The 26,997-nt window shown below is 42.0% G+C and overlaps 1 long non-coding RNA gene across 2 annotated transcripts in view; it reads right to left on the bottom strand.

Moving 5' to 3' along the window:
- The window catches only part of LOC310703695, a 41,814-nt gene extending 19,929 nt beyond the window's left edge, over positions 1-21,885 (bottom strand). Inside the window, exon 1 of one of the 2 annotated variants that reach the window (XR_014524320.1) lies at positions 21,644-21,885. This is a non-coding gene — a long non-coding RNA (uncharacterized lncRNA). The remainder of the gene's footprint in view (positions 1-21,643) is intronic. The other variant, XR_014524321.1, reaches the window with a different exon arrangement.
- Between the last annotated feature and the right edge of the window lie 5,112 nt (positions 21,886-26,997).

The following is a 26,997-nucleotide window of genomic DNA, read 5'->3' as shown; positions in this document are numbered from 1 at the left end:
TTTTTTTTACATTTAGTGAAACTATGTTTTCTGTGAGGCTGGTGATTCTTCCACCAGCTCTAAAGCTGCTTTTATCATACACTTTTTTAAAATGGATAGACAGTGGGTAGCCATTGGCAGATGGAAAGCAGGAATGGGGAATCCAAATGTTGTTGGACTACAACTCCCATCAAGCCAGACCATTGGCTATGCCAGCTGGGGATGATGGGAGCTGAAGTCCAGCAACATCTGGAGGACCACCAGTTGATGTAGAGCTTTGAATTATGGGTATTCAAAGCAGAAACTATTGTTACTGCCAGTACAGCTTATATATCTACGGGGTATGTGTTTATCTCCAATCCCTCCCCACAAATAATCATGCACTGGATCACAATACATTTGGCGAGGCCAAATTGAAAGTGGGGGGAATGAGCACTTTTCTGGAAATGATTTGGCAGTGACAAAAATGCAACACATTCCCTTTGTTGATTTTTTTTTTTTTTTTTTTTTGGTGGGGATGTTGCTCTGAAAGGGGCAGATATGTCATGCACATTTGTAATGAGGATGACCAGTGATCCAGTAATGTGATCAGTTCATGAAAGTTTGCCTGCTCTCTTATTAGTTTTCATTTGCCCTTAGTGGTGGCATTAGGCATCCAAAGGGGATTCACTATTTTGTATTGTGATGTCATAACATGTGTTATGGAATCGCTGATTGGCCAGATGCACTGAAAGATGAAGAAAGAAGCAATAACTTTAAAAACTGTGCCTAAGCAGGGGAAATGAACAGCAAAGAACAGGCATGGGGCAGGGAATGAACATTAAATGAGAGTTTGGACATGTTTCAGCTCCCATGGAAGTTATCTTTTCAAAACAATAATAGAAATGGGTGAAAATTTGTCACAGCAAACATTAGTGTATATAAGAGGTGCTCAAGGGATGATACTTGTTTTGGATTTTCTTTTCCTTTGGCCTGTGTTCTTTGTTTATGAAAAGGACCTGGCTGCTAAAGTTATTTCATGGCATGTGGCATCTGTCTGAGTAGCTTTCTACAGAAACCTACAAAAACAAGGACTTGTATCTGGTTCTGTCATGGTTAGCGCCTGAGATTTATTATGTTAATAATATCCTAGATTTCCCATAAAGGTAACAGAAGAAGTACTCATTTTTATAGCTTTGGATAAGTCACTTGCATGGCTCATGATTTAGGCAAGTAATAAAACTCTTTATGAAATTTATTTGGAAAAAATAGTAGCTTTTGCACGTGCTCAGTAGCTGTTTTCCAAGTTCAATGCCTTGTCCTTTTTCATCTTGTTCCCTTCAAACTCTTTGGAATTTGCCAATCAGATTTCCATCTATTTAATCTTCAAGGAATTTTATGGAGAAGAAGAACAACGCACGCATATATAAGAAACTTGAAATAGTAATCCTATGCATTCAACATCTCACCCCATTCCCTGGTTTGAGGTTTTAAAGGGTTTTAAATGGATCATGTCAGGCGCGTTTCGCACCTCAGAGCAAATGAGCTTTCGTACATTGCTGAAAGTAGGAATTATAAATACTGGAGGTGCTAAGAAGGCCTTATGATGCACTGGTTGACTGACCAAACCACTAATGGTCCCTCATCATGCTGGAAAATAGTGACCACAGGGTTCTGTCCTGGACCCGTTGTTGTTCAACGTCTTTACAAATGACTTGTATGAAGGGGATGCTCATCAAATGTTCAGATGACATCAAACTGGGAGGGGAAGTTAATGCGACAGAAGACAGAATCAGGATTCAAGATGACCTTAAGGGATTGGAGAGCAGGGCCAAAATGAACAAAATGAATTTCAATAGGGACAAATGTAAGAACCAGCTGCACAAATATAAGATGGGGAACAGTTGGCTTGCCAGTGGTCCATGTAAAAAGGATCTAGGGGACTTAATAGACCACAAGCTCAACATAAATCAACAATGTGATGCAGCAGCAAAAAAGCTAATGCTATTCTAGGCTGCATGAACAGAAGTACAGCATACCAGTCAAGGGAAGTAATAGTCCTGCTGTATTCTGCCCTGGTCAGACCACACCTGAAGTACTGTGTCGTGTTCTGGGCACATTTTAAGAAGGACATTGACAAGCTGGAATGTGTGCAGAGGGGACCTATTATGATTAATGGATCCATCTTAGTCATAGTGATTGTTTTCAATAGGTCTGCTCTGAGTAAAGGCTAGTTTAATATTACCCAGCATTTGGATGGAATTGTCTGATTGTCTTGTGGCTTATGCCATGATACATTTCTTACTCTTTCAGGTGCCACAAGACAATTTCTGATATCTATCTAATGTTTCCATTGGTCTTAATTAGAAATACTCACACTGGAAAAACATATCTCCTGGATTCATAATCACCCTGAAGTAAACTGAGAGCATTTTATGTATAGTCATTGAGAGAGTGTTAGTATCCCCCAAAGCAAAACAAAGTAACCAAAAAGTGCCTATTTCCCTTTTCACATGTTGGCAGGATAAAGCCCACTGGTATTGCGCTGGGCATATTGAAGGGTTTTACAATGGTGCAATCACATATGCTTGCTCTGTTATGGGCTCTGCCACACCATGTGATCAAGGAATAAAGGTACTTGTGAAAAGAGGGACACCTACTGGCCATGTTTCAGAACATACTTATTGCTATCTATCAGAGGCCACCAGATTCTCAAAATACAAGCTGACCTTGTCAAGGGAAGTGAACACACTTGTTGGTGGAGGCCTGTTATTTTTAAAGAGCCTTTTCAATAATTATCTGTGCTTGGCCATGAAACAGCAAAAGACTAGACCATGGCAAGCAGTCAGGGGCCTTCAGAGAGGTGGTGTCCCAGGTTCACTGGTCTAACCTCCTCTTGGCACCAGCTAAAGATCTTATTTTCTCAGGCTCTTAAACCTGAAGGATAATATTTTAATGATGTTTTATCGGTATGCCTGGTGTACAGTTTCATAACACTGTCTACCACCTTGGAAAAAATTGTAATAGTTCTATAGAAGGTTGCCCACAAATTTGCCTTCCAACTTCCAAATAGACTACTTGCATGGGATATCCAAGAGACCCACATATATTTTTGAAAATTTGTTGGTTGCCTAGTATTCCTCCTGCAGGAATGTTAAAGCAGCTCCCATCATCCTATCATCCTTGACCATTGGCCATGCTGGCTGGGGCCGATGGGAATTGTAGTCCAACAACACCTGCCGCAACACAGGTTGCCCATCCCTGTTTCAAAGCATACTGTTTCAAAGCATTCCCACAGAGAGGGAAGTTTGCTTTTCACTGCATTTGCTTCTCTGCTCTCCATGCCCAAGGGCAGAGGGGCTAATAAGGAGTCTGTTTTGGAGCTGGGTGGGTTGCAGACCAAGGGAGGTTTTTGAACTGCTGGATACCAAACCTTCCTCTTCCCCAACTTGCCCCCGGGGTGTGTGAGTACAGGAACTCTGAAGCTGACATACTTACAGTGATACCTCGGGTTACAAACACCTCGGCTTACAAACACTTCGGGTTACAGACTCTGCTAACCCGAAAGTAGTACCTCGGGTTAAGAACTTTACCTCAGGATGAGAACAGAAATCGTGAGGCAGGTGGCGCAGCAGCAGCAGGAGGCCCCATTAGCTCAAGTGGTGCCTCAGGTTAAGAACGGTTTCAGGTTAAGAACGGACCTCCGGAACGAATTAAGTTTGTAACCAGAGGTACCACTGTATTTCCCCTACAGGGGAAATAACACACTTCCAGGGTTAGACTGATGTGAGAAAACACTTGCTGCCTATCTCCTCAGAAAATGGAGGCCTTCTGGAGCTTCTGTTGTAGTTATACACAAGGTTTACACCTCATAGTGCTTCCCCGACGAGAGCAAGCCTTCGTTGCTAAAGCATAACAGACAGGCATTGGTAGCTGCTTTGCCCTTCCTCCACAAAACTATTTTAAGCAGAACAGACAAGAAATCTAGGAGGATGGAGTGAATTGCCGTGTGTCACACCCACCCCACCACCATCTTAGAAACAGCACTCGAAACAGAATCCACCCAGGGGAGCAGAATGGTTATATTTAAAACACAGCCACTTTCAAACCGTATTGTATCTCTCTCTACGTGCCAGAAATGGTAATGAGCTAATGACTTGCAGCCCCTTTCCGCCACCAACTAGTCGAGCTGATGCAGTTGGATGTGAATCCATTTGGACCCATGGAACGGGCTTTGCTCCAGCCAGTTTTCAGGTCAGCGAGCAGAAACCTAGAGACATAAATGTCAAACTCTCTTGCAGGGCAGGTATGTCATCATATGAGTTTGTCCTCTTTGGTTTTTGTTAAATTAAATCAGAAAAAGGCACTAAAAAGGAAGCAGAGAAGCTTATTGAAGTTTTCATGGAGGAGAGGGCTATTGATGGCTGCTTGCCACAATGGCTATGTTCTGCCTCCATAGTTGGAAATACTAATTGCCAGGAACCACTGGAAGGAGAGAGTGCTCTTGTGCTCAGGTCTGGATTCTGGCTTCCCCACAGGCATTTCAGACCAGGATGCTCGATTAGGTGGGCCATTGGCCTGATCCAGCAGGCTCTTCTTATGTCAGGCACAACAGAGCTTTCTTTACTATATCAGTTAAATATTTGTTGAATATCCCCGAACGTATCGTTGATGACTCTCTTAAATTGCCCAGATGTGACAAGCAGGCATTTGGGATAACACGGATGCATTGTGAATTTTGCAAAAGAGGGTGAGAGTGATATCCAATCTGGGTGTCCCACAGGTGCATGAAGCTTTCACTCACACAAACGGGACTCTCCTTCCTCTCTTTTCCCCTGCAGACCCCATCACTTCTCCTCCAGAGGGTCAGAGATCTTCTGGAGCAGATTGATGTAAATAAAAATTAAATGAGAGAAGCTGACAGAATTAGCCTTTCTGCACTGACTTTATCAACACAGAAAACCCTGTAAAGTTGGCATTGGTGGTTCCAATTGGTGGTTTTTCTAATTTCAGTGGTGACCTATGCAAGGCCAAAATTTGGCATCTCCCCATGTGTTGCTTTCCGTTTTGCTCAATTCACTGTGTAATAGTTGCAACACTGTGTTGCTCCCATAGGTACTGCCTATCACCTTCCTCCTCCTTTGTCTCTGTGTTTCCCTTGCAGAACTCAGCGAGGGGGAGAATGGGGATGAAACTTGAATTGATTGGCTCTGCTTGTCATTGTTTCTGGCTCCACCTGTCATTGACTCTGGCTCCCCCTACTGTTGGTCTCCCTTCCTTCCACCCTACCATTCCTAATGGGCACCAGCTCTAGGTTGTAGTAGCCATTATATAGAAGCACATCCCATTGGACATAATGGAAATTCTTTCCAAATGACGGCTACGGTTCAACACAGAGCTAAACATATTTGAGCTCCCTGACTGCCTTGGGCTTCAGCGTGCCCAACTCTGTGTCAGATTTAAGTGCAAGGGTCTCTTCTTCTTCTTGGGGGAAGATTTTGGAATACATTTGGCCCTGTATTGCCACCGCTTTTCTAATCCAGCCAGCCAATTTCTCCAATTTCATCTTGGGGTGTTTCCTTTCATCTAAAGCTAAAGTCATCTAACCAAAAAGTATAAGGTTGCTCTTTGTGCATGGAAAAACCAACAGCTCCATGTGGTGAGCCCAGGGTAGCTGTCAATTATGATATAGCAAAAGCCTTGGCACTTAAGGAACACAGAAAAAAACCCGAGGCCATATTTAGCCTTGGCAAAGCGGGTGCCATTCCCAGTGGGAGTTATAGCTGCTGACTTTAGAACTGGATTTGGCTCATGGAACTCACAGGGTGGTCGGGTAATTAAATTCAATGGCGGTTCAGTTTGTTTCTTGAACGCTTAGCAATGTGTCATTTGCTTCTTCCTCAAAGAAGAAATGTGTTGCATAAACAAACTGGTGCATTTTTTATTACCAAGCCTTTTTTATGAGTCTGTGCATGTCTTGAAGCATCACTGATGCATCTGAAGCTGTTGGAGAGGACAGGCAACTGGAATTATTTGCTGCTTCCTCCTTATTAAACTGTACCTGTACACACACACACACACACACACACACACACACAGCCACTGTGGTCTCCCATTCAATGAATTCCATTGTAAATGCCCCAGTATAGCATAAACCTCCTTAAAACACATAAAATTATTGGCTTCCAAGACTAGTTTTAGTGAATGAGAACTCTGTCTTTTTAGTCTTTGCTTAAAACACAGGTATTTGGCTTGGAATCCAAACTCCCAACTCAATTTTAAAAGGCTAGGACCAAGGAAAGTTGACACGGGCCGTGTCATGTTAATTAAAGAAAGATTTTGCTCCTTTACAGCCAACAGGGGTATTGTAATGTTGACATACAGATGCTAAATAATTACGAGTCCATAAATAATATGGCATATTAGAATGTTTGGTCTGTGATGCCAGAGAACGGGGCAGCGGTGGGTGAGGTGGGGGGATAACCAGGGTAAGAGGCATGCCTCCAGGTCACCTCCACAATAGCAGGAGATAGTCTGGCAATTGCTGCCCACCACCTATCCAAATAGTTGAGGCTGGGTTGATTTGTACCCACAAACACTTGAAAGGAGGATGTCTGGAATGATCCAGTTTTGACACGTTGGTATTTTATTTAGCCATAAATGGGGATCAACTTAAGAGTGCTTACTCTCCCTCGAGACTAGACCAAGGAAAATTAGACAGATGTGCATGGAAAAGTGGCTTATTGATGAATTTGGGTTGAGCAAATACCACACAGCCATATTTCCATGAATATTTGATCAAATGGAAAGAAAGAAAGAAAGAAAAAAAGAAAAGAAAAGAAAAGAAAAGAAAAGAAAAGAAAAGAAAAGAAAAGAAAAGAAAAGAAAAGAAAAGAAAAGAATTTTCTTTGGAATTGTTTGTGGCCTTTTCAGATCACTGGCCATGAACATTCCAGCGGTAGAGTTTGCCACAACAAGCAAATCCTGCACTTGGATGTTCCCACCAGATATGCCATATTGGGTACGTAATTAAAAACACAACAAGGGCCCTGCTGGATCTGGCCAAAGGCCCATATAGTCCAACGATCTGTTCTCAAAGTGGCCGACCAGATATCTACGAGCAGTGTTTTTTTCTGTGGGGAACGCAGGGGTACACATACCCCTAAACATTTTGTGAATCTAAGTTTGGCCTCATTGAGGGGCAGTATTTCAATATGAGTAGGAAAATGAAAGTACAGTGGTACCTCGGGTTAAGTACTTAATTCGTTCCGGAGGTCCGTTCTTAACTTGAAACTGTTCTTAACCTGGAGCACCACTTTAGCTAATGGGGCCTCCTGCTGTTGCAGCGCCGCCAGAGCCCGATTTCTGTTCTTATCTTGAAGCAAAGTTCTTAACCTGAAGCACTATTTCTGGGTTAGCGGAGTCTGTAACCTGAAGCGTATGTAACCTGAAGCGTATTTAACCTGAGGTACCACTGTACCACCAAACTTTTTAAAAGAAAAAAGCACTGCCTATGGGAACCTTGTCCTTCTCTGATTTTGTCCTCTTTCCCGAAACTGGCATTCAGTAGCATCTTCTCTGAACCTGGATATTCTAGTTGGGGAGTGCACACACATGGACACATCATTAACAGACCCATCCTCTGTTAATTTGTCTAACCCCAGCTCCACCCCTGCCTGCCTTTTGAGCAAGTCATGGAAACATAGCTTTATGCCTCCTCATTTGAGATGCCTGATTTAAACAATGTTTGCTTTTATTTTTTTAAAAAAACTACAGCATAATATTTTGCTGTAGTTTTATTTACTGCTTTCTTACTAATATTTTAAGCTTTTACTGTTGTTTTATATTTATAATATATTTTATATTTCTCATTCTGCTTTAAACTGTAGGTTATGAGTCGATGAAAAAACGAGAGAGATATTATTCAATTAATATCCCACCCTTCCTCCCAAAGGAGCCCAGGGTGGCAAGCACATCATTAAAAATATCATTAAAATTGTTTTTTTTAAAAGAAAAGTTCAAAACATTCTAAAAAGCACCTTAATTCACATTCTGTAAACTAATGATGTCATAGGGGACTCCTGGTTGCACAAGGAGGGATTGTTTTCATGATTTCCACTGACTCGCTTCCTGTGCCATATTCCAAACCGTTCCCAAGCATTCTCCTGACCCTTGGAATTGGCAGAAGTGGAGAGGGGCTCAGAAGGCTCAGAAGGAAGGAGGTGGCAAGAAAGCCCTGCTTCAGCAGAACCCAGGTGTTTGAATGAACATAAAACATTTAAAAGCCTGCTGGGTCAGAACAAAGACCCATCTAGTCCAGCATCCTTTTCTTATAGTGGCCAATCAGATGCCTATGGGAAGCCCACAAGCAAGATCTGAGCACATAAGCACCTACTTAAGATTTCCAGCAACCTCCAATGCCAATTATTACTACTACTACTGCTTGTTGTTGTTTAGTCGTTTAGTCATGTCCGACTCTTCGTGACCCCCTGGACCAGAGCATGCCAGGCACTCCTGTCTTCCACTGCCTCCCGCAGTTTGGACAAACTCATGTTGGTAGCTTCAAGAACACTGTCCAGACATCTCGTCCTCTGTCGTCCCCCTTCTCTCTTTCCCAACATCAGGGTCTTTTCCAGGGAGTCTTCTCTTCTCATGAGATGGCCAGAGTATTGGAGCCTCAGCTTCAGGATCTGTCCTTCCAGTGAGCTCTCAGGGCTGATTTCCTTCAGAATGGAGAGGTTTGATCTTCTTGCAGTCCATGGGACTCTCAAGAGTCTCCTCCAGCACCAGAATTCAAAAGCATCAATTCTTCCGCGATCAGCCTTCTTTATGGTCCAGCTCTCACTTCCATACATCACTACTGGGAAAACCATAGTTTTAATTATATGGACCTTTGTTGGCAAGGTGATGTCTCTGCTACTGATTCATACACCACCTTCTAAATGATATACTGTATATAATTTTTATTTGGTTTTGCATATTTAAGTTTACAAACATCCCACAACACATCCAAAGTTACAAGATTCTCCTGAATCTCTGAACTCCCCCCTCCCCCTCCATGGGTTCTGTTATTAAACCTTTTCTACTGCATCTTTTTTACATAATCAAGTTTTTAATAACTCCATTGTAGCCATAGTTCTCCTTACATTACAAGTGTTATTGCAGTCCTGCTATTGTTTTCAACTGTTTACAGTGGTTTTTAAGATAAATGGTAAAATTTTCCCATTCCTTATTAAAGTTTTGGTTTTCCTGGTTCTGAGCTTTCCGGTCAGTTTTGCCATTTCAACATAGTCCAACAACTTCATTTGCCATTCTTCTCTGGCAGAGACTTTATCTTCTTTCCATCTCTGAGCTAACAGCATCTGTGCAGCTGTTGCCGCATACATAAAAAGTCTTTTCTGCTCCCTTGGAATTTCAGCACCTACAATTCCTAATAGAAAAGCCTCTGCGTTTTTTAAATAACAGTTATTTTAAACATTTTTTTCCATTCATTGTATATCATTTCCCAGAATGCTTTTATTACCTTACACGTCCACCACACATAAATCACCTTCTAAACCACTGTTTCAAGGTGATTTACACATAGTTTAATAAATAATATGTAGGGGTGTTACTGTGTTCAATTTGGTTGTGTACTTTTTAGTGGTATGCTTATTGTTAATGACTACATTTGTTATGTTTGTAGTTATGTAATTCTTTAAAAGTTATAAGTTGCCTTGAGCATGGTTTTAACTCTGAAATGCAGCATACCAATAAAATGCTTGCTTGCTTGCTTTTAGCTGAGATTCCTGCATTGCAGGGGATTGAACTAGATGACCTTTGAGGTCCCTTCCAATTCTACAATTCTATGATTGACTGAGTGAACTGCACTTAACTCTGCCTGGTATTTCAGCCCACATGTCTATTGGCCTTTGAATCACTTGCTTGTGACACAAACATTCTGTCTAAATTACTTCAATTTGCAGGAAAATATTCTGTTGAGAGAAGAGTTACATTCACCTTAACATATTTACTGGTGGCCTTGTACCTGGTGTTGGTCAGGAGGGGGAAAAAGTCAGTACAGTTTTGAAAGCATCAGTCTGCCATCTTTTTTTTTAAAGTTTTTATTGTTAAAATAATTCAGCATTAATACACACATATTGTGAACATACAAACATACAAACATACATTTCATACAATCCTTTAAAATGTTCAAACATACCTACACTCAATCCCACAGATAATTCCTTTTCCCATCACCATCCACCACCCCTCACCCCACCTTTGTGTTAGACTTCCAATCTATTCAATTGCAATTTCTTTCCACTTCTATTACTTTCTTTCACATGCCTTTAACCTAATTTCATGCTTCTTTTTCTATTACACATTGTTATCCATCTTATTTAGTATTCCAGTATTTAAAATGGAACTTGTTTATTCTAATAGGAGTTCTGATTTTTCAATATGGTTTTGCAAGTATCCTTTAAACACCTTCCAGTCCCTGTCTATCTTCTCTTTTGAGATCCTTCCAATTTCTCCCATTGTTTTGGATATATTGTAGTACTCCAATAATTTGACAAGCCACTCTATTTTTGTCGGTATCTGCCATCTTGATTCAACATGGCACCCAATTGTACCGAAGCACAGAAAACAACCTGCCCCTTGATCTCAGGAGCCACCATGCAAAATTTGGTTAAAACATCTGAAGAGGTATCCAAATGCATAGAGAACACGACAGAGAAGCAACTTCGCTCTTCCCCAGAAGAATATGAATATCGTGGCATTCTGCATCTGAGTCACCAGTATCTCTATTTCTTCACCAGTCTCTTACGCAAAAATCACTCTCGGCTCGAGAAGCAGCTGGCTTTTCCCAGCCTGCTGTGTGTGGCCTGGCTCCCATACTTAGTCTCCAGAACCATTTAATTACTGCGCCTCCAAGGGTCAATGCTTGGCTAATGAATCCTCAGCACCAAGGTATCCCTTGCCCTAATGAGCGGTAATAAAAAGCATTGAGTTGACAAATGCAACCTAAAACTCTGCATCATTTCACTGCATCTGCTTAATAAGGGCCCCGTCTGAGATCAAGTTACCGCTTGCTCAGCCAAAGCGTTGGGTTTGCATGTGAGGTGGGAGTATCGAGAGCCATAATATGGAAATTCCTCGCTCATATTCCTTGCGATATTGTGCGATTACTTAATTCGTTTAGCTGAGCGAGGCCGATCACTCTGCCAACTGTTTTCAGAAAATATACCACGACGCTAAGCAACCGGCCCCCTCACAAGGGCGACGCAAACAGTATCGCTTTTCCTGTAACTGAGCTATTAACAGTTGCTTTGGGGATTTCAAAGAGAGCCCCAGATAATGTTACCCAGAGAGATGGCTTTGATACACACTTTGTCCCCAACAAATGAACACGATAGCCGAGTTCTGAATACCAGCATTTGTTCAAACGTGGTCGGAAGACTGATGGAAGCAAGCATGGTTTTTCCTTCAAGTACCAGCAAGACACGCTATATAATTTCCAGAGATGCTTCAGGTTGACCGCAGCTCTATTAAATAGCTGGGTCTGATTCTCCATTGGGTTTTTTTTATTGGGGTATGGAAACCAGGCTATAAAATATGCATGCAGGGTTGGCTCCAGAAGTTGGCAAGACTGGGCATTTGCCTGGACCCCGAGATCTGCAGGGGGCCCACTGCCTTCACTATACTATCATTCCCACTTTGCACAGAGTACACGGGAAGATAAGATGCAGGCTAAGAGAGTTCACAGTTTGGATGTCCTATTTCTAAGCACAGTGGCTATGCTTCTGAATAGCAGCAGGCTCTTCTCATGTGCCGATGTACCAAATGCATAATTTCGAAAGAAGCTAAGGACCAGAAGAGAGGGAAAACAAACACAATTAGGCAGAGACTGAATGGAAGAAATTAGTCGTAACACATCATAGGCATGTTTTAAAGGGGGAGAACTGAATTAATCTTGGCTAGCAAAGAGTTGCACAGACAGGAAACAATAAGAGGAAGAAGTGAGAAGATGGGAAACCGAGGAAGAAATATGAGGCTTTACAAGCAGCAGAGAATGAGAAGAATGCAAAGACCGCAGGAGAAATTGGAGAAGGAAGATAAGCAGGAGGTAGAGAAGGCATATATCTTAAGGAAGGTAAGGAACAGCATCTAAAACTGGATGTGCAAAGCAACAGATAACCATTGAACAGTAGAGGTGCTGACAGGTTTTAGGGAGCTCTAGACCAGGGGTTTTCCAGCCCCTGCTTCACCCCCAACCTGGCTACTCTATTTTTGTTTTATTTTGCTTTATTTAACAAAAAATTATATACCGCTTCAATGCAAAATCATCCAAGTGGATCGCCTAAAATAAAATATACATTAACATTATTGATAAAAGTCAGTTAAAAATGTGTTCACCTAAAAATAATATCAAAGTACACAGAAAACCAACAGTTTAAAATATGCATTATGAAATGAAATTGCACATTAAAATAGATGTCAGCTTTACATATCTGAATGGACTTGTTTATGGACAATTCAAAGTGTTGGTGCTGACCTTTAAAGCCCTAAACAGCCTTGTGCCAGTATACCTGAAGAGCGTCTCCACCCCATTGTTCAGCCCAGACACTGAGGTCCAGTGCTGAGGGCCTTCTGGCAGTTCCCTCACTGTGAGAAGTGAGGTTACAGGGAGCCAGGTAGAGGGCCATCTTGGTAGTGGCGCCCACCCTGTGGAATGCCCTCCTGTCAGATGTCAAGGAAATAAACAACTATCTGACCTGTAAAGGTAAAGGTAAAGCGACCCCTGACCATTAGGTCCAGTTGTGGCTGACTCTGGGGTTGCAGCGCTCATCTCACTTTATTGGCTGAGGGAGCCGGCGTACAGCTTCTGGGTCATGTGGCCAGCATGACTAAGCCACTTCTGGCGAACCAGAGCAGCGCACGGAAGCGCCGTTTACCTTCCCGCCGGAGTGGTACCTATTTATCTACTTGCACTTTGACATGCTTTCGAACTGCTAGGTTGGCAGGAGCAGGGGCCGAGCAATGGGAGCTCACCCCGTCGCGGGAATTCAAACCGCCACCGACCTTCTGATCGGCAAGCCCTAGGCTCTGTGGTTTAACCCACAGCGCCACCCACGTCCCAACATCTTGTATATATATATATATATATATATATATATATATATATATATATGCAAGAATGCACAGCAGAAACAAGAGCCTTAAAGCTCAAATACAGTCTACATTTTGTACAGTACCTGGCTAAATAAATGATAGCAGAGTGAGAAGACTGAACAGACATACATTATTGCCAACAGCTATGAATCTCATGCAATCAAAAATATTGCCCTACTTTCTGTCTCTCCTTTGGCTACATACAACTGGAACAGTATTAGCCAATATTTCAAGTGAGTTACTTGCAGTCAAAATGGATTTATTGAAAATAAATCATGCCAGACCATTCTAGTTTCCTGATTAGATAAAGTGTCTGGCTTTGTAGACAAGGAAAATGGTCTTGATATATAGGCTTGAACAAAAGTATTGACCTACTGGCTTATGTCTGGCTCATAGATAGACTCCTTCCATGACTTGCTAACCACTGCCTCATGTGGTAAAGAGCGTAACTGCAATCTCTTGGGGAAGAACCTTCTTGGTTCCACCTGCCAGGTTGGTCATTGGCCCCTTCTAAGTTGGAAGGGACATAAGAGGACTTCTTGTCTCCTTGGTGCTTGAGCAACAAGGTCTACCTATCTGGTATGCCTTGTGTTGGGGAAAGTTGTATGTCACTGGTAGAACATCTGCTTTGTGAACAGACAGTCCTAGGTTCAGTTCTCAGCATCACAAGGGACCCTTGTCTGAAGCCCTGGAAAGTTGCAACCAGTCAGCAGTGTTGCAATGTGTTAGGTTGCCATATTTCAAAAAGTGAAAACCTGGACACAAAAGTTGGTGAGCTTTTTTGGGGGGGTGGGATTTTTGAGCTTTTTTTTGGCAAAATCTAAAAAAAGATTTTTTTTGAGCTTTTTAAAAAAGGAAATTCAACCCCCCCCCCAAATAATCAACACTTCTGACATGGGTTGCCCAGACATTTTTAATGATTTTTGAAAATTCCATCTGGAAATTCTGGATGTATGGCAGCCCTACCATGTGCCCTCTTTTTCCAGGACATGTCCTCTTTTTCAGAGTAACGTTTCTGCCCAGGTGGATTTTTTAAATTTGCCAAAATGTCTCTGGCTATACTTTCTGGATGAGACATAGACATAAATGGTGGCTGAAGTCTTGCTTTCCTCTTTTCTTCTTTTGCCCCCTCAGCAATATATCACAGCTTCTATAGCCTATATATAGTAGGGGTATTTAAAATGAGAGTCCTCATAGTGTCCTCTTTTTTGCTCTTCAAAATATGGCAACCCTAGATAGATGATATAGAACTTGGTGGGCCAACGATCTGACCTGGTATAAAGGCAGCTACCTATGTTCCTATGCAGGGCTTTTTTTTCCAGCCGGAACTTGGCAGAACTCAGTTCTGGCACCTCTCAGGTTGGTGCCATGAGGGAGGTGTTCATGGTGAGTTCCAGCACCTCTTTTTCTAGAAAAATAGCATTGTCCCAATGTGTATCTGATCTTGCTCTTTGATCTTGAATTCTCTGTTTTGGCCTACCCTTTTGCACTCTGATTCTGATTGCTCTTTAGTCTGGACTCCTTCCTTGTTCTGCCCCTGTCTTCTGGTTCATTCTCTGATCCTGACTGCTCTTTGGCCTGATTCCTGGTACCCGGTTCCTGACTTGCTCCAGACGGCTGCCCAGCCCTGATAATTGTTTTAGAGCAGTGAGCTGCAGTAGGTGGACCTCAGGGGTCCTCCTAACTCTAGAATTCTGTGATGATGGAAATAGCTCTGAGCGTCAGTGACTATTTTCCAGAAACAGGAAGACGTTTCTCTCATGTGTAGAGCAAAGCTGGCAATCCTATTAAGACATAGCAGTAGAAAATAACTGAAACCAACCTGTGCAACCCCCATATTCCTCACTGAGATATTTTATTACATGGATGAAAAATTAGTATATGGTGTTTCATTACCAATAACCCTGAACTTCTGGTGAGACCTTATTTTTCAGAATAACACATTTGTCTTTCTAGTAATACTTATTAACCTATGCTTCAAGGATTCTTCTTAGTCTAGTTTGTTTTCCAGTGCAGTAAAATTGTGAACTGCCACTTTCCAAATGCCTCTTAGAACTTTTCAGAAAGCTGGATGCAGAAGTCAAGCTAAGGCTGTGCACAGGCTGTAAGATTCCCCCTGTATCTCTTTCTGTGTCACTCTGTACTCTCCTCTGCTCTGACCTGTAATTCAGGTGCTCAGCTGCTGTGTATAAAACAAAGCTTTGTGTTCCCCATTCGCTGTTTTCATCTTTGCCATTAGTCACGTTCCCTCTTAATCTTTGGTCACACCAAAACTGCAAAATCTTTGGTCACCCCAAAAATGGACACCAGGCCTGATCCTGACTTCCCACACCCTTGGCAGACCATTTTGAAGAGTAGACAGAACCCACCCACCTGCCAAGCACCTGACACTGCAGGTGCATGTGGTGAGGACCGGCTGTGAATACCAAATAGGGACCCTATTAGGCAGCGGGACAGAGGTTCCCAACGCCTAATTTGGAAGGTACAAAATGAGAAAGTGGTATCTGCAGAACTCATAGTATTTATATTGATGGCAGCTCATGGGGTAATAACTAAAAACTAGGAAGCTGTAGAACTTTTGACTTTTTATTGCTACAATGAGCTGTGGCATATATCCATTGTAGAGAAATTGACTTACCAACTTAAATTACCTATAGGCAAAGATGAAATATTTGATTTTTATTTCGTGCAGCATGTTTTTATCTCATATACATATCAGGGACATATGCAGCCATCTTTATGAAAGCCATTCCTCACGTTATGGAAAATAGATTAAAGTATAGAATAATGATTAAAGTGTGGTTTAATGATGACATATAAAGAAAATCCCCATAAGCATATATGCTTATGTGCCTGTAAAGAGGGGAAATATGTTAAAGACACCACCTTCTGTTAGTAATTATATGATATGATGCTATTTATTAGTTTTCGTCTTGTATGTTTTTGTATTGGGCGGAGAATTTTTTTATTTTTATTTTTTCTTTAAAACTCTGTAAGACTAATGTAAGGATTTCCCTTTTCTAAACTGGCTGCTAGAAGCACCTTGAAATGGATCCATATGCAATCTCAATCTCATCCTCCACACCAGCCCTGGAGGCCCATGTCCCCTGCATCCACAGCAGTGTGCAAATTCCCCAGTCGCCCTCAGATAATCACTACCTAAAAAGCTGCATTATGGCTCCACCTTCTGGCCTCCAAATGCGTACAGAACATTTCGGAAAATCCACAGAGCCTAGGAAACTGGGGTGGAAAGGCATGCATATGGCAACAGTATATAGGGGAATCCAACCACCTTGAGATATTGTTGAAAAGGGCAGGAGACGGGCATGGCAACAACAGGAATCAGGACACAAATCTATCCGCTCCTTGGGCCAGCCATGCATCAGGCACAGCACAGCTTCCAATGGAGTCTTGTAGACCATGATGCAAAATCGTATGGCCATCAGAAGATCTCCGGGGGCCTCTGGATGTTGTTGGACCCCAGTTCCCATCAGGCCCAGCCAGCATGGCCAATGGTCAGGGATGGTGGGAGTTGTAGTGCAGCAACATCTTAGATACTCCTGCACTAGTGGTAATATTGTAAATAATATACCCTTTGTTCACACAAGTCTATCCAAACTGACATGTGTTCTAATCTGTTTCTGACTTAATTATTGGTTTTAATTTGATTTGAACTTTTGAAATACTTCTTCTTAACATTGTTTTTTCTTTTATTGACCGTTTTAACTTGCTGTGTGAACAGCTCAGAGGTTCCATTTACAGTACAGTGGTCTATAAATTCTGTTAAATAATAATTAAAAAAAATACATAAATCAATCTGGAGTTACAGATATCTATATAATTACATGTGGATTCCTGTCTTTCTATCTTGCATGGATTTTAGTTTGATGAATAAGTGTCACACACCTCCTGCTGACCTTTATATTTCATTAACTTTGGGCCACACTACGTACAAACTTTTTTGTTTCTTTCTACATATGTTGCATGTGTGTCAATATAATCACGAGGAGGATGTTTCCCAGATCTGTTGGTGTGGGCCAACTTATGGTTAGTCTTTAAGGTAACACAGGTCTCTTTGTCTTTCAAATTAACACAGCTTCCCCTCTGGAATGTACTGCGTATTGCACTGTTACAGACTGCCCAGCAGGTGGTAATATTAGTCAAACCTTTTACAGACATCGCCTCCCGGTACAGTGATACATTGCTTCTGATTTTTATTAAGCACTTCCATTGAAAACCGACGTTGGGAAGTATTTGCTCACATTTGACCAATTGTAGCCCAGGTTTTTGAATCATTAATCTGTCCGTGGGGTTTTGGTGATGCTTGTTCTGCAAATGGACGCGAGACCCATTGTCCTTACGAGGTCTTTCCAGTATATAACAGAGCCAGGAAAGATGCCAAAAGTAACTTCTGAATGAGAAAAGTTCTGAAAAGTCAAACCTTTCCTTTGCCTTTTTCAAAGATGGATGCACACCAAAGTTGATGTGGGTTTTTTTTGGGGGGGGGGATATTAATACCATCTGCCAAAAGCTGAATGTCTTAAGTGTCACTGAAATGACTGAAATTTAAAGATACCCTTCACAGTTAAACTCATAAAGGCCTGTTTAGAGATGCCAATTTCCAACCTGTATATTTTGTTCGTTTCCTTTAAAATAGCATTCCAGGCTGCAATTGGGACAGTTCTCAACTAAAGAGTTATGCTGGCAAAAAATAAACAAACAAACCTTTATCTGCACTATGTAACTTCCTTGACCTCTCCCCTCCCCACCTTCCCCCTAAATCTGCTCCATAGATTCCTTCAAGTCTCCAGAGCAGATTTAGGGGCCACACAGGAGGCAAACAAGGAGAGCAGGGAGTTACATTGCAGTTACAAGTCAGAGCTAGTGTAACTCCTAAGTTGAATTTATTCATTATTAAATTTCTAGCATGCTCTTTCCAAGGCAGCAAACACCAAAGTGACAAAATAATACAATTAAAAATACTTGTCAGCTGCCTATTTAGTAGGTTTACCCAGGTTTGATATCTATGAGCCAAACTGGGAGAGGCAGCAGCTCTGCCTTCTTTTGCCTTTTCCCTCAGTTGTCTCCTCTGCCGCCACTCGCTGCCTCTTCCTCTGTGCCCACCTGCCCCCTTTGCCATGGAATCTGCCTCCTCAGTGCCCGCCTGCTGCTTCAGCCATCTCCTCTGAACCAAGAAACAGGTGGGTGTGGCGGGTGGTGGCAGAGGAGAAGGGTGCAATGGCCAGCAAGCATAGAAGGGGCTGGAGCAAAACGTAGTGGGCCACCCGTGATCGATGTAAACATGTGGGAAGTAGTAGGAGAATTCAACTAACTACAAAGAATACAGTGAACTATGCATAATAGGAGCCATAGCCACCAAATGAATATAGGCTAGGGCCACTATGTAAATAGCAATACAGTTCTCGAAATAATATAGGATGAGGTCGTGGAGATTTTACCTTGTTTCATTGTTCTTAAAACACCAATAGGAGAATATGCATGGGTGGTTGCTAATAACTCCCTATTGTCCCAATTATTCCTACTTGACCTTTCTTCCATTCGGGAAAAGTATCATTCCTGTAAATTCTGCTCAGATTCTGTAGCATGCCACTGGGCATATAAGTCCAAAAATCAGGAGTTTTTCATTGCTAGAGGAGGGGTGAAAAGCAACTTCACATGCTCTTCTCTGATTTCCCTACTCCAATCAAGTTGATGATCACTGTTTAGCTTCTCAGATCCCCTAGATTCCAAAACAAAGGCACATTTTTAAAAAAATGTGAGAGACCTTCCCCTAGTATTCTCCTGGCTACCTTGCTTCTCCCATTCTCCTGCCGCCGCCTTGTACTCTCACTCTCTCTCGCCTAGACAACGTTTGCACATTTGACATAAAAAGACTGGCTTGTTTAGACAACTGACTTCAGTGTCTGAAGATGGGGAGTTGAATTATTTACTAGATGACTCAGTGCTTGATGACTAAATTGGTACTTGGTTCTGCACCTTAGGGATGGAAAAAGAACAAGAAATCTAATAGATACGGTGCCTTGCCATGCTCGGCTTGGGGACTGCATTATTGCAAGGCACATATAGTTCACTAATAAAGGAATGTGGAAAGCAGACGCATGTGGCTGATAGGATTACTGGAAGGCATTTTTGAAACAAATGCATAGGGTGGAAATTGGCCTATGCTGTAGATAGAACATTGCATGGCATAGTGGTTTATTAACTTCCTGGTTAATAAAGTTCCTGGTTCCTGAAACACTGCTATACCAGGGGAAGCGAGGAGGAGGAGGAGGAGGAGAGAAACTTCCCTCCCTCTATGCAGAGGCACCCTCTGCAACAGCAGGCAGGTTAGTATTAGTTAGGGAGGAATTCTTCTGTGGCTCAGATTACAATCTGTACCAGGGAAGAACTATTAGGGAACAGGCATCTGGTTCAGCAAACAGGTACGCATGTCAACGCCACACTCTAATCTGGGCATGTCCAGGTTTTGACAACACCATCAGCATTAGCATGTACAGTGGTACCTCCGGTTACAAACTTAATTCATTCCAGAGGTCCGTTTTTAAGCCAAAACCGCTCGTAACAGGAGGCACGCTTTTGCTAATGGCGCCTCCTGCTGCTGCCGCACTGCTGGCACGTGATTTCTGCTCGCATCCTGGGGCAAAGTTTGTAACAAGGGGCATCTACTTCCAGGTTAGCGGAGCTTGTAACCCGTAGCGTTCGCAAGGAGGACGGTACATAACACAAGGTTCCACTGTATTATCAACTTTATTGTCGCCTTTGCCTTCTGCTATTGTGTTTGGAGGGCAAAGTACTTTAGAGAAAAAGGAAATACCAATAAAATATTTTTCAGAACTTATACTATCAATAGCATCTACTGGAGCCGCACAGCACCGATTATGAGCTACCACCTTAACAAACTATAGTTCCCAGGATTCTTTGTGGGAAGTCATGACTCTATAAGATAGGAGGATAACATTTTAAAGGCATTGTGCAGATGGAGCCTGGTTTGGCCCTGTAGCTGCATCTGTGTGCGTGTGCAAAAGAAGTGGATAATGCCAATGAGAGATCTGTTGCCTTTGCCTATTACCTTTGCTAATGCTGTGGCCTTTGGTCAGGTTCCATTGCTGGTCTAAGAGAAGCAACTGGTGTTTATTTTTTATAGACTGTGGGAGAGGCATCCATCATTTTTTTGCACTCTGCCATCCCAGGGCTGCTGTGTTAGCCAAAGCAAACTTGTTTCTGAGGCTCTGAGCCACCACACATATATTCCCCATGTGTGAAGCAATCCTCGAGGCAGCGTGTCAGACAAGAGTACTCTAGCTCAGTGCAGTCAAGAAGGAGGCAAAATGTCTCATAAGCTTTTACACAGTTCACCAGTTTGGCAAGCCTTATTCATGCCTGGCTACCCATCCACTTCTCGACCAGAGCTGCACAAGTTGGCCAAGCCTTCAGGGAATGGAGATGCCATTTTAAAAGGTCATTCAAAGGGCACAATGGCCATTTGAGTTCCTGTTGACTGTACTTCCTCCTGAGGTCAGAGCAGACAGATGGAAATATTGCTGGAACTATATTATTATTTTTAAAGCAGGGTGGGTGTTTACAAATACCTAAACATTTGACCACTTGCTCCTTAGCTGTTCTCCCATTTCTGTTCTTAAGTTTTCTTCCTCTGTTTCTGATTTTCTTAATATATCAGGGACCTCATACAACCAGTATGGTACATTGATACTTAATGCAGAAATAAAAGAATGTCACGCAATACTGAAAACCTTGAATCTATGGCCAGTTTATTCTTTGCACCATCATGATAGCTCCCAAACAAGAGAGCTCTACAAGGACTAAACTGATCCACCAATAGACCTCTCATCTTCCAGATGATAGTAATAATAATGACAATTTATTTCATTTAGTAATTCCTCCCCATGAGGCATCTCAAAGTGATTTACAATATCACAGCATTTATAAAACACACACACACACACACACACACACACACACACACACACACACAATTAAAACCATTGTGTATATTTTAACAAGCTAAACACCCATTATTAATATGAAAAACATTTTAAAGCAATAACAGCACATGCAAAACATTAAAAAAAAAGAATGATCACAACAACTCACTAGTCTTGTGTGGAAATTATTAAGAATCATTCCAATTAAGCGCAGCTGTCAAGAACAAATAAAATGTTTACAAACCCATTCCTACATTTGGAAACTATGCTTTTTACTGTTTCCAAATTTCCATTTTTAGTGTTTTCTCCTATTTTGGAATTGAATTTGTATCTCTGAAATCTCTCTCTTCTGCTCTGCAAGTTTGCAGTAGCTATCAGCTGAAAGTAATAAAAGTTTGCTGTACTGCTCTCTGCTTCCCCTTCTGTGTTATCACTAGGTTTTGGTCCACTGTATTATGCAGACTGTGCGGCGCAGAGATTGAAGAGGTTAAGATCACTGTATGCAGCCCCTTTCCACAGCTAATGTAGCAGCCCATGGCAACCCCACCTAATAAGTCCCAGCTGACCTTGGCTGAACCGTCTGACAGAAAGAGTGTTCACCTCTGTCCGTAGATATCCATCCATCAGATACTTCTTCCATCTCTTGCAAAGGCACAGCAACAGCTAGAAAGTGACTTTGTGGAAAGAGATAAGCACTTCCCTTTCATTTGCTACAGAAGGTGCTTGCATAATTCTCTGAACATTAAAAACAACAGCACACCAGAGTTACACCAGCCGTGCCTTTTGTAGGAAAGTCAAATACTTTGGCTAGTGGTTTGACTTCTGAGCCCTTTCTATCCTATTGATTTAGGTAATATGGAATATTTGAAGCTAACTCAGCAGGGATTTTCCAAGCTCCCTTCTTGCTGTACTGAAACTTTGTTTTAAATTGTCACACACACACACACACACACACACACACACACACAACCCCATGCCACCTCCTACCCACACCTCTGCCATTGTTTAAAATCACTTTTCCTCACCCCTTTTTCAAACTTCTGATTCTGTTTAAAATTGCCATTTTAAAACCTGCCTCCTTTTTTTGTTCCTCTTCCTCACCCTGACTTCTTGCAAATGCAGGATTTGTGATGCGACGCTACAAATCCTCCAATGGGGGGGCTATGTGCGATGACGGCCTTACATTTTTATGGCTATAGGAAGAAACAACTAGGTTACACCTCAGGCAAAGTCTTTTTAAACAAAAAAGGTAAACACCAGGTGCCTAGACACCATTATGCTAGGTGCCTGCGGAATTTTAGATGTCAGTTGATTCCAAAGGGCTCACACTGCAACACGAAAAGCATAATTGATTACCAACTATGTTCAGGAGGAAGTGTAACTGGAGCCCTTGCGCCTTCAGCAGTTTTCTGCAGGGTTTATGCACCTTCAGCAGGGTTTATGCACCCTGACACATTCCAGTACTTGCTTTCTGAAGCAGTTCAATAATGTCATTCTTATACTATACTTAATATTTATAGCTCTTTCTTCTATTAAAAAAATGCTTAAGAGCAGATTGCAGTACAAAACAAGGAAGATACAATGTGAAACAACAAATACAAAATATAAAATACTAAAAATGATTCCACATTTTGGCATCATGGCTGTTGTCTTTTTGTGTGTGTTCCTTAACATCTCATTATGCTGATGGAATGGTTTTTCCTTCTAAGGTTATCAGCATCCAAGATGTCAAGGTCTCACATGACTGTCACTAGGAATCAGCAAAAAGCTCTAAGCAGCTTACACAAAACTGGCATGGGGTTGCATCTTGCACTCCTCCTCCTCCTCCTCCGCCTTCTTCTTCCACCTTTTCCCACTCAAAGTGACTTATACAAATTAAAACAACACACATGAAATTCAGAAATCTAACATGTTAAGGATAAAACTTAATTGAACTATAATAGAATTAAAACAATATAACAACAAATTATTAAAATACAGATAGTAAAAACAGCACAGCACTGTTAAAAGCCCTTTCCTTAAAATACCCCGGACAGTTCCCCAAACCTTCAGTCGACTTACCGGTAAGTTAGCCATGCCTATTGATTTCAATGCACCTAACTCAGGGTGTGATTTAGTTGGATACAAACCTGAGATAATATAAAGAAGGCCTCTTAGAACTACAGATAGTAAAAATCAAAAGTACAAAGTCACTGTAACTAAGAGTTTACTTTTCCACCCTCCTCCTGTGCAATCATTTTCTTTTTGTGAGGGAGGAGACTGTCTTTATAATGTGGTTTGGTGGCCTTTTTCAAATATGAAAAATAGAATAAATAAATAAATGAATAAATAAATAGGTTTTGGTACCTTTTTTTGAAGAGCACGAACAAGATTTTCCTCCATACCAATGGTAATTCCCTTCTATTACATTAGTGTGGAATTATTATTATTATTTTGATACACATATGGAATCAGAGCAAGAAGAGTCCTAAGTGAAGACTCACTCCTATTCAATCATCATCACTGTTTTTTTTACAAATCCTAAAGGCCAAAAAGGTGCATTGTCCCTGAAATGCCACAAAGCCCACACCATATTACTTCCTTCCCAGCTAGAAGAGATGTTTAAAAGAAGCAGAAAACCATATATATCACATAGAGAAATCTGTAATCTGGCCAAGGCGGTAGCAGAGAGGAGAGAAAAAGATCTATAGTCGGTCACATTTGCCAGCACAGGGGAGAGATAGTGCCTCCTATTTGTGTCATCAGTAAGCTTTCGTGTGCAGTAGACCAATGAATGGAGAGCAGTGCCACAAACCCATCCGCCTCAGACACACCACTGATGTTTATCAAAGTCTTAGCCTTTTCCAAACATGGGTAATGAGACAGAGCAAAATAGTTCAGGCTGAAATGTTCTGCTCTAGCTCTAGCATTTGTTTAAACACACCCTTCCTCTCACACATGTATGAGTAGCACATCACCAAAAAAAGAGGACCAAAAGTGATACTGATTTGCATAACATTTGTATGTGCTAACTTCCATGTCTAAAATGCACACTTAGAAATAATTGCTATTATCTTCATAGACATACAATATCTCTCGCTATACCTTGGAAGGCTGCTGGTCTTTGTAGCTGCTCAGTCAGCTGAGCTAATTGTGATGGGCAATTTCAAGGTCCCTGAGACTCACAATTCCTACAACTCTCTACTTTTAAACTGGACTTGGACTAAGTAGAATCTTGGAATCACCGAATCATAGAATTGTAGAGTTGGAAGGGATCCCAAGGGCCATCTAGTCAACCCCCTGCAATGTAGGAATCTCAGCTAAAGCATCCAGGACATTCATAAAATAGAGGACTGACCTCTGTAAAGGAGGACACATGGTCCCTCAAAGTGTGTGTGGATATGTGCAACCACATAAATATGGGTGGATAACGAAAACTTGCAACTGTTTGGTGAGAGGCTGGATTTAATGAAGCACAGCTTGCTCATTAACAGGCTGATGAACTTCTCGTCAAAGGCAGACCTGGCCTATGGTTTTGCTGCCTGAGGTTGAGCAACAAATGGCCCCTCTGCATGTCAATATACAGAGGTCTGTATCCATCACTGCCAATCCAGTCACACAACAGCTTCCTCTCCTTTCCCTACAGTCCAATTGCATCATCAAAATTGGCTCCACAGAGTGGAGGGACACAGTGCAGCAGATTTGGAGGAGAGAAGTCCCACTGCATGAGTGGAGCTCCTCTTGTGCAGTGTAGGATACAACCCATCATTCCCAAAGCCTTAGGCAGGTGTCTCATTTACCTAATGGTAGGGCCAGTCTTGTAATGGGCTCCGCCCCACCCTGCTACTGAATATATTTACAACTGCACTTAGCTCTCTCATGAAGACTGCAATAGCAAGTGGTGAACTTGTTTAGGGGAAGTTTTTAATGCCTGATGTTTTATTGTGCTTTTAATATTATGTTGAGAGCTGCCCAGAGTGAATGGGGAAACCCAGCCAGATGGGTAGGGTATAAATAAATTATTATTAATTACTACTACTACTACTACTACTACTACTACTACATGGATGCACGAGCCACCCAGGGTCAGACACCACAGCTGGAACTTCTATGTTCTACAAAGAAGCCTTTTTAATAGAGTCTGTACATACATTCAGCTTTCTGTTATCAACTGAGTAACCAAGTTATGAAAACTCATGTGTATGAACCACATTCAGTGCACCACCACTGAGAAAGCTGACTCCCACATCACATCACAACATTGTACCCCAAGAGCGCCCTTTGCTTCTCCAGTAGGCGCAACAGGCTTGGGTCTTCAAACAGAGAAATCAGCCACGTTCTCAGTGTCCCTTTGTCCCAGCCAAACCATGTGGTGCTCTGACCTCACTTCCTCCCACTTGCCAAACCAACCCGCTCCCCCAACTTACTTCATCCACCCTGAAATCCTAACCTCATTTGGTCCCTGCCCACCAACACACAACCGGAGGAAAGGCTCCTCGCTCTTTGTCTGGTACCTCTCCGCCTTCTTGATGGCTTCCTTGATGGATTAACAACTGGCCATCACTGGCCTTTGTTCTTCCAATGACTCCCATCCAGCTAGCTCTGCCAAACTGGCCTGGCTCATTAACATAAACTAAACCCAGGGGTTTCCATGTTTGGCTCAGTGTAATCAAACCTTGATTAATTCTAAATTTTACTCATTCCGGGATTTATGGGTGACTTGCAGCCACAGACTCTGGCCCCCAAATTAATCAAACCTTGATGAATTCTAACTTTTACTCATTCTTGGATTGATGGGTGACTTGCACCCACAGACTCTGGATCCCAAAACTTATAACAGTACTTTAAATATATGGAGTGAATTGAGGCTAAGTAACTCTTTTCTTTCATACACATATATTCAGATAGAGTCTCTTAGGAGGCATAGGAGACCCTGAGTGGCTTTTCTCATGCACTTAATCCCATATGACCAAAAATCAAGGATCTCATGAAGGAAATAATACTCAGCTGTGTTGCAATATATTTTAAAATACGGTCTGCTGGTGGTTATACAATCCTGATCCTTTCTGCTTCTTGCAGCTTGCTGATGATGAATGCCCTACATTCTGAAGCTTCTCAGAGCCCTCGTCCAAAAAACGACTAATGCAATCATCTGTACAAAATGCACCTTTTCATCATCTGGCCGGGAGCCCCAGTAATTTTTGTCCTGATTCACAATGACAACTCAGAACAAGTGACCCATTTACAGGGGTTTTCTGAGGTTTACTGCCAGCAAGCAGATTGCTCTGGAAAGCATATGTGAACGTGGCGTGATGACATTTTGCTTCGCAACACAGAGGGGGGCTGAACCATCTGAAAGCAGGGCTGTTGAACTCCCTCGTTTCCCTCCACCGCATAAAGCAAAGATGGACTCCTTTGAAAGTCTATATTTACTCACAGTTACAAGAGCGGTGAGTGGAAGAATAGTTCCGTGATTCAAGCAAACTTCTCATTAATATAAAAGGGCCTGTTTCTTAGATTTCAAACAGTTGCTAGTCTTCAATAGCTTTATGGGAAATGGTTACATTTTTACAGAAATTGTAGCAGGAGCAATGTTCCATCTGCTTCTTAATGGCTTTGCCTGCCATAATTGATTTTGGGAAAACTCGACTGTACCACCCCACCACCCCATTCCTCCTGGGTGAATTATTTTCAGCTTTGTCTTACCTTGCTGGGGGTAGGAAAATAACTGCAGGAAACAGGCAGTGACAGAGGTAGGTGGAAGATGGCAGGAATCTTTTTTCTTCAGTATTATATTTTAAGACATTTAGCCAATACAGAGGATTGAAGATAAGAGGAAAGAGTTAGGAAACTGAATCGTACTGCAATAATCTTTCCTTCATCACTATTTGATCATGGCTGAGGAAACTGGTGGACCTTCAGATATTGTGGGACTCCAACT

The sequence above is a fragment of the Podarcis liolepis genome (assembly GCF_965112155.1).
Source record: "Podarcis liolepis genome assembly, chromosome: 3".
NCBI classification, from domain to species: domain Eukaryota; kingdom Metazoa; phylum Chordata; class Lepidosauria; order Squamata; family Lacertidae; genus Podarcis; species Podarcis liolepis.
Note: the sequence above shows the minus strand (reverse complement) of the source record. Positions and strands in the feature narration are given on the sequence as shown.